The sequence below is a fragment of the Aquarana catesbeiana genome, linkage group LG04, assembly GCF_042186555.1.
Source record: "Aquarana catesbeiana isolate 2022-GZ linkage group LG04, ASM4218655v1, whole genome shotgun sequence".
NCBI classification, from domain to species: domain Eukaryota; kingdom Metazoa; phylum Chordata; class Amphibia; order Anura; family Ranidae; genus Aquarana; species Aquarana catesbeiana.
In genome coordinates, this window is record NC_133327.1 from 73,150,705 (window position 1) to 73,166,099 (window position 15,395).

Consider the following 15,395-nt stretch of genomic DNA (forward strand, 5'->3'; position numbering starts at 1 on the left):
GATAATAATGATAATAACTTTATGATGATAATAAACCCCTGTGTTACACTTAAATATCCTTTCAATTATAAAACAGCACAGTAAAGAAACACAATGTTAAACAGCTATGGACTTGCGGTTTTGCCAGATTTATCACCGTAACTGACAATTATTTTTTTTTAGTTTAATAACAAGTCAATCTTCGCCTGATCCCACATATAAAACTAAAATTATGCCTGAAACTTTTTCTTTAGCTAGCTCAGTGAAATTCCATTTAAAAAATGAGTACAAAAGCAAATCAATAAATATGCTACAAAAAAGCACATTTTGTCATTATCTAAATCATCAAGAGACAAATAATCAGTTTAAACATTTCCGAATGCATAAACGAGACCCTGGCATATTCAAGAGCTCACAATTCACTGAATGTTTCAATCAAATGATGCACAAATTAGGAAATAATGAACCTCTAGCACAAAATTATTTACCTCACTGGGATTCTTCAGCGCTCTGATTACATTCAATAGCTGTTTCATTTAGTGGGAGAAAAGGAAACTGATTTCAGCTATCTGCAGAAGGCAGATGTCATTAGCTTGTTACCTGTCCTCACAAAGCAGACACTTATGGCTCTTTCTTGTGTGCTAGATGGCTGCACAGCCATGGAAGTATGTGAAAAAAAAAAAAAAATATATATATACATATATATATATATATATATATATATATATATATATATATATATATACACCCCTCACATTTTTGTAAATATTTTTTTTATATCTTTTCATGTGACAACACTGAAGAAATAACACTTTGCTACAATGTAAAGTAGTGAGTGTACAGCTTGTATAACAGTGTAAATTTGCTGTCCCCTCAAAATAACTCAACACACAGCCAATAATGTCTAAACCGCTGGCAACAAAAGTGAGTATACCCCTAAGTGAAAATTTCCAAATTGGGTACAATTATCCATTTTTCCTCCCCGGTGTCATGTGACTCGTTAGTGTTACAAGGTCTCAGGTGTGAATGGGCAGCAGGTGTGTTAAATTTGGTGTTATCGCTCTCACTCTCTCATACTGGTCACTGGAAGTTCAACATGGCACCTCATGGCATAGAATTCTCTGAGGATCTGAAAAAAATAATTTTTGTTCTACATAAAGATGGCCTAGGCTATAAGAAGATTGCCAAAACCCTGAAACTGAGTTGGCCAAGACCATACAGCAGTTTAACAGGACAGAATCCACTCAGAACAGGCCTCACCATGGTCGACCAAGGAAGTTAAGTGCACGTGCTCAGTGTCATATCCAGAAGTTGTCTTTGGGAAATAGACGTATGAGTGCTGCCAGCATTGCTGCAGAGGTTAAAGGTGTGGGGGGTCAGTCTGTCAGTGCTCAGACCATATGCCGCACACTGCATCAAATTGGTCTGCATGGCTGTAGTCCCAGAAGGAAGCCTTGTCTAAAGATAATGCACAAGAAAGCCCACAAACAGTTTGCTGATGACAAGCAGACCAAGGACATGGATTACTGGAACCATGTCCTGTGGTCTGATGAGACCAAGATAAACTTATTTGGTTCAGATGGTATCAAGCATGTTTGGCAGCAACCAGGTGAGGAGTACAAAGACAAGTGTGTCTTGTCTACAGTCAAGCATGGTGGTGGGAGTGTCATGGTCTGGGGCTGCATGAGTGCTGTCGGCACTGGGGAGCTACAGTTCATTGAGGGAACTATGAATGCCAACATGTACTGTGACATACTGAAGCAAAGCATGATCCACTCCCTTCAGAGATTGGGCTGCAGGGCAGTATTCCAACATTATAATGGCCTCAAACACACCTCCAAGACGACCACTGAATTGCTAAAGAAGCTGAGGGTAAAGGTGATGGACTCGCCAAGCATGTTTCCAGACCTAAACCCTATTGAGCATCTGTGGGGCATCCTCAAACAGAAGGTGGAGGAGTGCAAGGTCTCTAACATCCACCAGCTCCGTGATGTTGTCATGGAGGAGTGGAAGAAGACTCCAGTGGCGACCTGTAAAGCTCTGGTGAACTCCATGCCCAAGAGGGTTAAGGCAGTGCTGGAAAATAATGGTGGCCACACAAAATATTGCCACTTTGGGCCCAATTTAGACATTTTCACTTAGGGGTGTACTCACTTTTGTTGCCAGCGGTTTAGACATTAATGGCTGTGTGTTGAGTTATTTTGAGGGGTCACATAAAAAGATATAAAATATTTACAAAAATGTGAGGGGTGTACTCACTTTTGTGAGACACTGTGTATATATATATATATATATATATATATATATATATATATATAAATATATATATATATATAAATCATACATGATACGATGGTAACATTATATTTCTCTGGTCAAAGTGCATTTAAAAAAATCCCAGAAAACTTTTTTTTTGTGCTATCACCAGTCAGTGTCCCTGATCATCGCTATACCAGTTATATGATGACACTGTACTGCACTGGTGACAGTGTGTAAAAAAAGAAAAAAAATTGTCTTTTTGTTTATTTCTTCATTTTCTCAAAAAAATGAAATAAAATTACAACTTCAAAAAACCCGCCATGCCTCTTACCTTGGACTGTATACTTTCCAAACAGGGTCATTGGGGGATAATTCTACTGTCCTCGCATTTTAGATCCTTAAGAAATGAGTCCATCAGTACATCTGGATTGATCTATTTTCATATACAGTATATATATATCATAGTTTGTGGACTCTAAAACTTTCACACAGACTAAATAATAAACACTGATGTAGGTTCTTTTTGCCAAAGAAATGTAACAATTTTGGGGCTAAATTTCTGAAGAACGATTATTTATTTGCTAAATTTTATAACCGCAACAAAGAAAAACACGTCTTTTTTCGTTTATTTAGCAAAAAAATAAAAAAAACTCAGTGGTAATTAAATACCACTAAATGAAAGCTCTGTGTGTGAACAAAATGCTAAAAATTTAGTTTGGGTACAGTGTTGCATGACCGTGCAAAGTGCGACAGCACTGAAAGCTGAAAATTGTCCTAAGCAGGAAGGGGGTAAAAGTGCCCGGTATTGAAGTGGTTAAGCAACAAGAGCTCATAGAAGAAGCTCAGATTGCGCTAATCGAAAAATTCATACAAATACAGAAATATCAAAAACATATTGTGCGTCATAACAAAAAAGCGTGAACTATGTGTATCATCACAGGGTGATACTGTGGATACACAAGTAACAGTGTGCCAACGTCCCGATGTTGTTTGGAAAAAAATTCGAGTAGAAACATGGACTTTATAGACACATGTATATATTAGGTAAAAAATTGAAAGTTTTTAATAGGATAAAGTTAAAACCATTGTATACAAACACATTAAAAACATATAATTGAGTGACCTCAAGGACTCTCATAACACCTTGAATATATATATATATATATATATATATATATATATATATATATATATATATATATATATATATATATATATATACCACATGTAACAATCGAATGATATAAATTCAATGGTTGTTTGGATAAGTGGAGAGGTTGAGTCGTGTTCGGAGGTCGCTCAGAAAATCGCTCTACATGTTACGTGCATTGATACGCTTCTTCAGGAGCTTGTGTATCTAATAGACATGTAGGAAGGTATTATAAGAATACATCAAAATATCCATAAAAAAACATGATTATATATAAATAAAAAGATAATAGTCACTCTGGTGAGGCCCAACAGTGCATGCAGCCCAGAACAGGTAACCAAAGAGGGGACAAGAAACAGGGCCCCTCCATGTGGGGGGACATATATATATAATATATAATATATATATATATATATATATATATATATATATATATATATATATATATATATATATATATATATATATATATAGCAAGATAGCATATTTACAGAAAAATTTATAGTTGAACATACGGTCAGTATAAATTGTATTATTGTACTCTAGCAAATGAATATTTACATAGTTAAAAAGTTTTCACAGAATTATAACAAGATATGTAGATTTATGAATAAACACAGGCCAAGAGAATTGTCCCATAGTTTCAAAGTAAAAAAATCTATAAAAGAAAAAGAAAAAAAGGGAGACATAATGGCAGCATGTGTATATATATACACATCTAACACGCAAAAAAAGGGCATACTTAGCAGCACGCACATACTAGAGTCAAAACTACAGGTATCGTACACATGGCCATTTGGTTTAAAAATGTTAAAGCACATTACGTAGACAGATGTTAAAGGGTGGCTTACCATAGGCTAAGTACAGGCGTGTAGTCAAAATCATGTATGGCTAATAAGTGTCACCACAGAAAAAGAGGTGATAGACACACAATGGTAGATCCTTATCCACAATGGCGGAATGAGTGAACTGACATCAATATAAATTGTTGTAACAATAACCAGCGATGTCCAATGGTAGAGAAGAAAGTGTTTGGCTAAAATAGCCACTCATCTAATAGCCAGGGAAAAATGAAAAGAGAGCAATAAAGTATTGATAATAGCACCAACATGGCTAAAAGATAGAGAAAATACAAAATACATGTGCTCAATATTAGCCACTAGTCTTACCTTACCTGAAGAGCAACAAGAGTTCATAGGAGAAGCTCAGATTGCGCTAATCGAAGAATTCACACAAATACAGAAATATCAAAAACATATTGTATATTTTTTTAATGCACAATCATCTTATGTCATTTATAAGTACAATATTTTTTTAAATAAAAGAAAGTGTTTGAAGATTGAATACTATAGAGCATATGCTGTTATTCTTTCTCAGTACATGTGGCTGATGGCTGGAAGTGGTGATTTATAAATAACCGGGCTACCTGCTGACTCTGAAGGAGCATGAGACAAGGCAGACGTGAAGTGTTACATCACATGCCCTATATGACTGTTGTTTTTTAGGAGGTCATATCGGACTGGTAATCCTGCATTTTTTTCATTTTGGATAAAGTAAGGGAGGGTGTCAGTTTTTTTTCTCTCCATTTCCCTTCACATCCTGTCCCATAGCCAAACAGAAACTTAGAGGAAATCCATGCAATTTAAAGGAATTTCTTGGTGACCTCATTAGAAGATTTCCCCTCTCTTACTTTTCTGGGGATAACCCAAAATGTGGGATTTTCTTTTACTTTCACTTTCAATGATAATGGTAAACAGGACAATCAGAGAGGGGGAAATCTCCCTAACGGGGGCACAGAGAGTAAAAAAAAAACTGACAGGTGTTCTAATCCCTCTACACTCTATCCAAAATGAAAAAAGTGTTGCCTCTAGTTATACTTTAAGCACATGAACTTGCAGACACCACATTCATTTTGCACTTTACTAGTACAGTTAAAGGGGTTGTCATTGTTTTTCATGTTAATACACTCTATGCATTAAGGTGAAAAAACTTCTGAAGTGCTGCAGCCCCCCAGCCCCCCGTTTTACTTACCTGAACGCTGTCATCCGGGAAAGAGCACACCAGATCTAGTTGGTGTCTTGTGTCCTGATTGGATAGATTAATAGCAGCGCAGCCATTGGCTCCCGCTGCTGTCAATCAAATCCAATGACACGGCGCTGGGGGGCGGGGCCGAGTCCTGCATTCTGTGTGAATGGACACAGATGTGGGACTCGGGAGCGTGCACGCATGGGTGTCCACCAAGGAGAGCTCTTCTCCAACATGGACACTCGATGTGGGAAGGAGTCACCAGCGCCGCTGAGCGACCCCAGAAGAGGAGGACCAGGGCTACTCTGTGCAAAACGAACTGCACAGTGGAGGTAAGTATGACATGTTTCTTATTTTAATTAAAAAAAAAAAACAAGGGTTTACAACCCCTTTCATTTACACCAAGGGTATTTAACAATAGATTTCCTTACACCTCACTGGCATGGGAACCAAATGGTGGAAGCATAAGAATGAATCTTAAACAAAACTTAAAAAAAAAACAGGATTCTCTGAACTATTGAACCAGGAATCAAAGTGGTGACAATGACTTAATAAGTGTCAGATGACATGTGGGTAGAGTTCTCAATACCTGTACCTCCGTTTCATATTTTAATCTTTTGATTGTACAAAAACAACAACACAAATGTTATTAGTTGTAGAGTACTTTTCAGTTTTGGTGAGTTTTCTTTTTAATATAACATATACATGAATGTGATAAAATCTTTATGGTTGTCTTTCAGCTGTTCTTTTCTTATCTATCCATATTTAAAGTATGACCAAGCTGGAGACATCTTTCAAAGTACTTTAACCACTTGCCTACTGGGTACTCTCACCCCCTTCCTGCCCAAGCCAATTTTCAGCTTTCAGTACTGTTGCACTTTGAATGACTATCGCACGGTCATGCAACACTGTACATATGACATTTTAATCATTTTTTAAAGATAGATAAAGCTTTCTTTAGGTGGTAATCACCTAATCACTGGGATTTTTCCATCATCACTGGGATTTTTATGGTTTGCTAAACAAGTGAAAAAATTCCAAAAAATTTGAAAAAACAAAAAACGTTTTCTTTGTTTCTGTTTGTTTCTGTTGCAAATAATTTTTCTTCTTCACTGATACACGGAGATGAGGCTTCACTGATGCGAACTAATGGGCTGCACTGATGGGCACTGATAAGCGGCACTGATGGGCATTGATAATAAGGAACTGATGAGGCTGCACTGATGAAGGGGGCACTGATGGGCACTGATATGCTTCACTGATGGGCACTGATGGGGCTGCACTCATAATCAGGGCACTAATGATTAGTGCCCTGATTATCAGTGTAAATGTGCCCTGTCACAGGATAGACGGTTATCTGGCTATCCATGTATGGTCTATAATCATAAAAAAAGCTTAAAGCGGTTGTAAAACTTCTCATATACCCAGTGAAGTGAAAAGCCTCAGGTGATACACAGAGATGAAACAAACCCTCCTACATAAGTTTTACTTTTTCATCTGCAGTCTTCTCTTGTCTTCAACCCTTCAGAAGAGCACAATTGTGATAAAATCCTTCTGCATCTCTGAGAAGCAGAGAGGAGGGGATGGAGAGCTGCAGTTACAGCTCTTATATACTGTGTGAGTGCTGATTGGAGGTACAGGGACACCCCCCCCTCCACATAGGCAGAGGAACGAAAGAACATGTAGAGCTGTATTCTGAATAGACAAGCTGTGTGCTTATCTCCCTCCTTGACACAAATTGTATCTCATGTGCCGGGAAAACGTGTCAGAAGTGACTCATGCTGAGGAACGAAGCACCAGAGAAAAATTACACTTAGAGCTTTGGAGAGAGACAAGTAAACATTACGGTATACATGCTTTGTTTAGATTTCATGACTCTAGTTTACAACCACTTTAATGGGGAGCTCCATACAAAAGGGGAAGTTCTGCTTTATGTACTTCTTCCCTCCTCCCCTGTCACATTTGGCATGTCATTTGTTTGGGGGGTACCTAGTTTTTACAGTTACCCACTCCCATGTTCCTTTGGATCGCCTAGTCAACTTGAGTAGAAGTTTCCGCCTAACCCCTCCTTTCCTGCAGTCTTCTGGGACTGTCAAACATTCAAAAGGCACAGTGTGACTCGTGCATGTGCAGTTGGCACCCAGCTGTGAACCCACAAGCTGTCACAGCCGGGTGCTAACAGTCGGGATGCCGGGGACAGAACATGGAGGGAAGGGATGGCTCGGGTGAGCACATCGCTGGATCCTGGGACAGATATCTGTTTGTTAAAATTCAGCAGCTACAATTTTTTAATAAACCCAAAAACAACTGGGGCTCCTCTTTAAGCACCCTGCTTTGCACACCTTGTAGCACCTGGCAGGCTCACTTCAAGTTAATATATTACAGCTTTGATTATATTAAATAATATTTCACAGTTTGCTTGCAGAAAAAAAAAAAAATTACACGACTCTGAGCCATAATAATCCTTGACATGTTCAAGTAAATTATTTTGAAGGAAAAAAAAAAAAACAATGGAACAGTCAAGGGTTTAAGATAAAGGGAACAAATTCTGCATTGTCTCTCCATTGTTACCTCTTTTTTGTGTATTGCTGTTTTCAACTGCCGCAGTTTATTAAGTGGGAAGAGTTATGCTGCTACGACCTTGACATTTTTTATACAGAAAATAAAAAGTAAGGAAAAAGTAGAGCAGCATAGATGTAGCCCTTGATAAATCCCATTCAGACACAGGCTTCTTGAGATTACAATTTCCCAGTGCTAAACTGGTTCCTTGATACAGTAATGTAAGGATGTGCCAGAAAAGAATCTTGCTTTGACCCACTTTTGTTTCAGCATTACCTTGATGCATGCTGCACTCTGAGATTCTGTATCAGGGTTCCCTCTGTGTTTTTTATGTTATTCATTTACATGAAATTACTTACAGCATTTACTAACAAGAGTATACAATATAATATTTTACATTTCCACAAAGGAAAAAGTATAGCTAAAACTGAACTCCAGGCAAACATCTAAATTAAATACATGCTATATATGCCTACTGTTTTACCTATCAAATGATTTGTATTTCTGTCCATCCCTGTCCTGAAATGTACATAGTCTTACAGATTTATTGTTATAGTATTGGAATTCAGTGGTGTCATCTCTCCAATGTAGTACAGTCTAATGACAATGCCAAACAAACATCCAAGAGTCCAAGGTAATTTAAAGTGATTGTAAACATTCAGCTTGTAAGACAACCCATTCAGTTTAACCACTTGCTTACTGGGCACTTAAACCCCCCTTCTGACCAGACCAATTTTCAGCTTTCAGTGCTCTCACACTTTGAATGACAATTACTCAGTCATGCAACACTCTACCCAAATGATTTTTTGTCCCTTTTTTCCATACAAATAGAGCTTCCTTTTGGTGGTATTTGATCACCTCTGGGGTTTTTTATTTTTTGCGCTATAAATGACAAAAGACCGAAAATTTTGAAAAAAAAAAACGAATTTTTCTTAATTTCTGTGATAAAATTTTGCAAATTGTTAATTTTTCTTCATAAATTTTGGCCACAATTTATACTGCTACATATCTTTGGTAAAAATAACCCAAAATTAGTGGATATTATTTGGTCTGTGTGAAAGTTTTAGAATCTACAAGCTATGGTGCAAATCATAAAAAATGTATCACATCTGATGTACTGGTGGCCTATCTCATTTCTTGAGACCCTAACAAGCCAGGAAAGTACAAATGAACCCTTTTTGGAAAGTAGACATGTCAAGGTATTTAGTAAGAGGCATGGTGAGTTATTTGAAGTATTTGTTCACAAAATTGTCATTGTAATAGCTTATTTGTCTCACATGGCATGTGCATACCACAAATGACACCCCAAAATACATTCTGCTACTCCTCCTGAGTATTACGATACCACATGTGTGGGATTTTTTCACTGCCTGGCCACATACAGAGACCCAACATGCAGGGAGCGCCATCAGGTGTTCTAGGAGCATAAATTACACATCTCATTTCTCAACCACCTATTACACTTTTGAAGGCCCTGGAACACCAGGACAATGGAAACACCCACAAAATGACACCATTTTGGAAAGCTAACACCCCAATGTATAATATATGAGGCATAATGGGTCTTTTGAACGGTTCATTTTTTTCCAGAAGTTTTTGGAAAATGTGGAAAAAAATGAAAACGCATTTTTTTTTTACACAAAGTTGTCCGTTTATAAGATATCTCCAACATATAGCATTTAGATAGCAAAAATTACACCCCAAAATACATTCTGCTACTCCTCCTGAGTATTACGATACCACATGTGTGGGACTTCTTTACTGCTTGGCCACATACAGAGGCCCAACATGCAGGAAGCACCATCAGGTGTTCTAGGAGCAAAAATTACACATCTCATTTCTCAACTACCTATTACACTTTTGAAAGCCCTGGAGCACCGCGATAATGGAAACAACCACAAAATGACCCCATTTTGGAAAACTAACACCCCAACATATAATCTATGAGGCATAATGAATCTTTTGAATGGTTCATTTTTTTCCAGAAGTTTTTGGAAAATGTGGAAAAAAAATGAAAACGCATTTTTTTTTACACAAAGTTGTCCGTTTATAAGATATCTCCAACACATAGCATTTTGATAGCAAAAATTACATCCCAAAATACATTCTGCTACTCCTCCTGAGTATGGCGATACCACATGTGTCAGACTTCTACACAGCCTGACCACATACAGAGATCCAACATGTAAGGAACACTGTCAGGTGTTCCAGGGACACATAGCATGCACATACCAAGAATTACACCCCAAAATACATTATGCTGAGCAAAGTGTAAACAAAAGATTACCTGTGGTTGTAGTAGCACAGTTGTACACAGGAGGATAGCACTGGTCCAGGCAGCAGGCAGGGACTTGGTCAGCAATGGCAAACACAATTGTCCAGGCAGCAGGCAGGGATACTGTCCATATACAGTCCAGGGTTAGTGCAGGCAGAGATATTGTCAGAAGTGCCATAAATATTGGTCCTGGTAGTAGGCAGGAACATGTGGTGTGGTCAGTACAACAGGCAGGGACATAATGGCAGTATGTCCTATATGCAGCATGCAGAAGTAGGGTCTCGTTCAGTACAGAATTGGGACAGGGGTAGAGGCTTCTCCCACCCAATCTCTTTGAAGCCTCCGAGTCTCCAGACCCTAATCTAGGAATGAGAAAACAAAAAAAAGTTTTCTTCATCCAGAAAAACAATTCTGGAGCCCCTCACATATGTGAGACCCCTGTGTTGAATCCCACTAGTCCAGTTGCAGGGTACAAGATCAGTCCAAGAGGCAGGCAAATATCATGGTCAAACAGTCCAGGGTCAGTTCCAGATCAGGCAGCATTATGTTTTGAATCATTAGGCAGAAGCATGGTCGAATAACAGTCCAGGGTCAGTTCCAGATCAGGCAGCGGTATGTACAGAATCGGCAAGCAGAAGCGTGGTCGAATAACAAGCCAGGGTCAGTTACAGAGCAGGCAGTGGCATAAGGGGTGTGAAGGTGTGTGAAGGCAGGAACTGAGGATTACGTTTAACCATATTTCACTAATAATTTATTGAAGTATGGTAACTGCGAAAACATTCACCTATGCAGAGGCCTGGTTCGGAAGGACATTGGGCACAGAAATAAGATGTGTCTCTTCTGACTCCTGCTCTGGTACACACCTTACACTTTTTTTTTTTTTTGGTTTTTGGATGGGGCCATTTCTTATAGGGATTTCTATGAAGGTATCATTGTGGATTGAAGACAACATGTAGACATCTCTTCTGTCCCTCCACTTCACTGCCAAAATCTCCTTGTTCCGCAGACTTGCTGTTTCTCCTTTCCTCAACCTCTTATTGACAAGACTTTGAGGAAAGCCCTACCGGTTCCTTTTTATGGTGCCACATGCTGGCGTCTTCTTCCAGTGAAGTTTGTGGAACAGGGGCAGAGATGTGTAGAAGTTGTCTACATACAGGTGGTAGCCTTTCTCCAGTAGGGGGTATATCAGGTCCCAAACAATTTTCCCGCTTGATCCCAAGTAGTCCAGGCAATTAGGGGGTTGCAGCTGGGTGTCCTTCCCTTCGTACACTTTGAAGGCATACATGTACCCTGTGACTCAGTCACATAATTTGTATACCTTCACCCCATAGCGGGCCCTTTTGCTGGGAATAAATTGTTTTATTTTAAGCCTGCCACTAAATTTAACAAGGGACTCATCCACACATATGTGTTAGTCTGAGGTAAAAAGCTGGGGGAATACTTCAGAAAAATAATTTAGAAGTGGCTGAATTTTGAAAAGCCTGTCATAATTTGAGTCATTTCGGGGAGGGCACTGGGTGTTATCATTGAAATGAAGGAACCTCATTATCATTTGGTACCTGGTTCTGGGCATTACCTTGGAGAAGATTGGAATGTGGTGGATGGGGTGGGTTGACCAATAGGAATTCAAGGTTTTTTTTTGGTGAGTCCCATACAAAATGTGAGGCCTAAAAAAACCTTCAGGTCTCTCCACTCATAGGGACGGGCATAATAGGACGTTGGATTATTTAAAATAAATTGCTGTGCATTAAGGTTGCACTGGGCCACAATTGTTGATAGCATGTCCTCTGTAAAAATTAAATAAAAAAAATTGATTGGGGAAAAATTTTCCGTGTCCGCCTGGACTCCTGGCTGGGCAGTGAAAAGGGGAATGTTGGCTTCTCCTGAATTAGGAGAAAGCCACAAGGGGTTTTGAAGGGCATAGGGAAGGCTGGCATGGGTCCTTGGCCTTTCTTGCCGAGGTACTGCGGTGCTGGTGGATGGCACTGCAGTGCTGGTGGAAGGCACTGCGGTGCTGGTGGAAGGTACTGCGGTGCTGGTGGATGGCACTGCGGTGCTGGTGGAAGGCACTGCGGTGCTGGTGGAAGGCACTGCGGTGCTGGTGGATGGCACTGCGGTGCTGGTGGATGCCACTGCCTCCTCTCTAGAACCCCTTCGTTTGGTGGGCCGAATATCTTCCTCCTCTGAGTCACTCAGTGTTCCACTACTGAGGACTGGCTCCTAATTTACGTCCGACTCAGAATCGGAGTTTGAAATGGAATCCGAACAAGAGAGCTCCTCGTTGCTCACATCGGCCTGGGAAAGTATCTGGTATGCCTCCTCGGCGGAAAAGCCTCTTTTGGACGTGCTTGCTGGTGGTGATGCTACTACACAGGTGTGTGCTAAGCCTGCACTGATGGGCACTGATGAGGCGGTACTGATGAGCACAGATGGGCACAGATGAGGTGGCACAGAGGGGCACTGATGAGGTGGCACAGAGGGGCATTGATGAGGCAGGACAGATGTGCACTGATGAGGCGGCACTGATGAGGCTGCACAGATGTGCACTGATGAGGTGGCACAGATGGGCACTGATGAAGCTGCACAGATGGGCACTGATTGATTGCACAGATGTGCACTGAGGTGGCACAGATGGGCACTGATTTATAGCACAGATATGCACTGATGAGGTGGCACTGATGAGATGGCACAGATGAGCACTGAGGTGGCACAGATGGGCACTGATGAGGTGGCACAGATGGGCACTGATGAGGTGGAACAGATGGGCACTGATGAGGCAGAACAGATGTGCACTGATTGATTGCACAGATGTGCACTGATGAGGTGGCACAGATGTGCACTGATGAGGCGGCACAGATGTGCACTGATGAGGCGGCACAGATGGGCACTGATGAGGCGGCACAGATGTGCACTGATGAGGTGGCACAGATGGGCACTGATGATGCGGCACAGATGGGCACTGATGAGGTGGCACAGATGGGCACTGATGAGGCGGCAAAGATGTGCACTGATTGCACAGATGTGCACTGACAAGGCGGCACAGATGGGCACTGATTGGCACAGGTGGGCACCGATTAGGTGGCACAGGTGGGCATCGATTAGGGGGCACAGGTGGGCACTGATGAGGTGGCACAGGTGGGCACTGATGAGGTGGCACAGGTGGGCACTGATTGCAGATGTGCACAAATGTCCGGACAATGATCACCAATGGCACAGGTGAGCACATATTGGCACAGGTGGGCGCAGGTGGGCACCGATTGGCACAGGTGGGCACTGATTGACACAGATCCCACTGTACTGATGGGGCACTGTTTGGGCACTGTTTGGACACTTATTGGGCACTTTTATCACAGTAAAAATGATTTTTCACTCACTGAAGGCACAGATGGCTGCAGCTATCCTCTCTCTCCTCACACGTGGTCTCTCTGGGAGGAGAGAGAGACGGCAATGAGAGCTGATCATCAGCTCTCATTGGCACCGCCGATCGCGCTGTAAACGGTCACTGTGATTGGCAGTTTACTGCAATCTGTGACTGGCTGTGTCCAAGGGACACGGCCAGCACAGAATTTCCCCGATGCGCGCTCGTGAGCACGAATGGGGAACGAGGAAAGGGGAGGACGTCCCATGACAGCCTCCCGGAGATTGAGGTCCGCGCTGTAGCCGTCATTCGGTTATGGCCCGGACCTCAAGTGGTTAAAATAGAAATGAAAGGCAGTATACAGTATAAAAAAAATACATAAATACCTTTTTCCCCTCATTTTATGATCACATTCAGTCTGTTCTCAGCTGCATAAGAGCTAAGGGGAGGAGAAGCAGCAGCACACTGAGCAGTGAATGCCTGTGCAGTGGGGGCGTGTCAGGACAAATCTGATCATTGGAGGAGAGCATATTGAGTTTCCAGCATAGCTAGAGAACTGACCATAGATTGAAGAGAATGGCTGCACACCGGCATAACTAAAAGTCCTTTTTTGAGTAATCCTTGGAAAGTACATGACACACACCACAAGTTTACCAGCCAGTACAGAGGTTGACACATTTCACACAACTACATTGTGCTTACTCATAGAGAACCGACCATGCTGTGCTCTCTTGCTTAGAGTGGTCTGTTTTTATAGGAAAGCAGAGGGACTAGCAGGAACACTAGGGATTTCACATTAAGGAAGCAATACAAAGAGAACAGGATACTTTCTCATACAAGTACATGGTACAGCAGGCACATATCAGGAATATGAAGTGTTGGGGTAACAAACGCTTTCATGATAAAATGGATTTATAGCTGAATAAAGCCATCATGTTTCAGTGGCCAAACACACTCTGCCTTCATCAGGTCTTATGAAATTTGACTGTGCTTAAATGGACAAATACCAAATAAATTGGCACTGCTCGCATTTCAGAATAGCAGGTTTACACCAGTGTTAGTGAATGCAGCATAAACTCTGGGTCCTTTCCTTGTTCCTGGGGGTAGTCCCTGTGTTGTGGAGTGCTGTCAAACCGGAGCCATGGTGCCCAGTGACAGTTTCAATGACCTTTAGAAAATCTAAATCCAGCTCCCTATTGGTTCTTGTATTTGTTCTCTTCCAGCTTGCTGACTGGACATCAAAGGAGCAGCAGCAGACTGATGAGGTGATTTCCCTGCTCTCTCCTTTTGTCAGGTTGCTCCTTGTCAGCATATTCACATACATCACACCTGATGTCAATTTTTAGTATTCTCCTTCCTTCCTTCCATGACATCCATATCTTCACTTCACACCACATTACTTCATACATTTCTGTATTTGCAAACACAAACATTTAAAAAATGCTGTAAATACAAAACAAGAACAGAAAATGCAAATCAAGAACCAATAACATAAGCATGCTTCTAGTGCCACAGGTTCAAAACCATATCAAAAATGTTTTGGTAGGGGTATTTGTTTTTGTTACTTTTTTGAGTCATCATGGTGATGATCATGCATGCTGTTCACAAATATCTGGATGTCAAATTAAAATTTACTTCTGCCTGATGGGCCACTGGGGAAGCTGGAAACTTGGCGCTACTACAGCTATATTCACAATCTTCTGAGTCCTGCTCAGGTTCTATGCGAGTAGCTGCCCCACTGCACACTGACCACAGGGAGTCGCTTGCTCAGCTATGCTACCATATGTAAA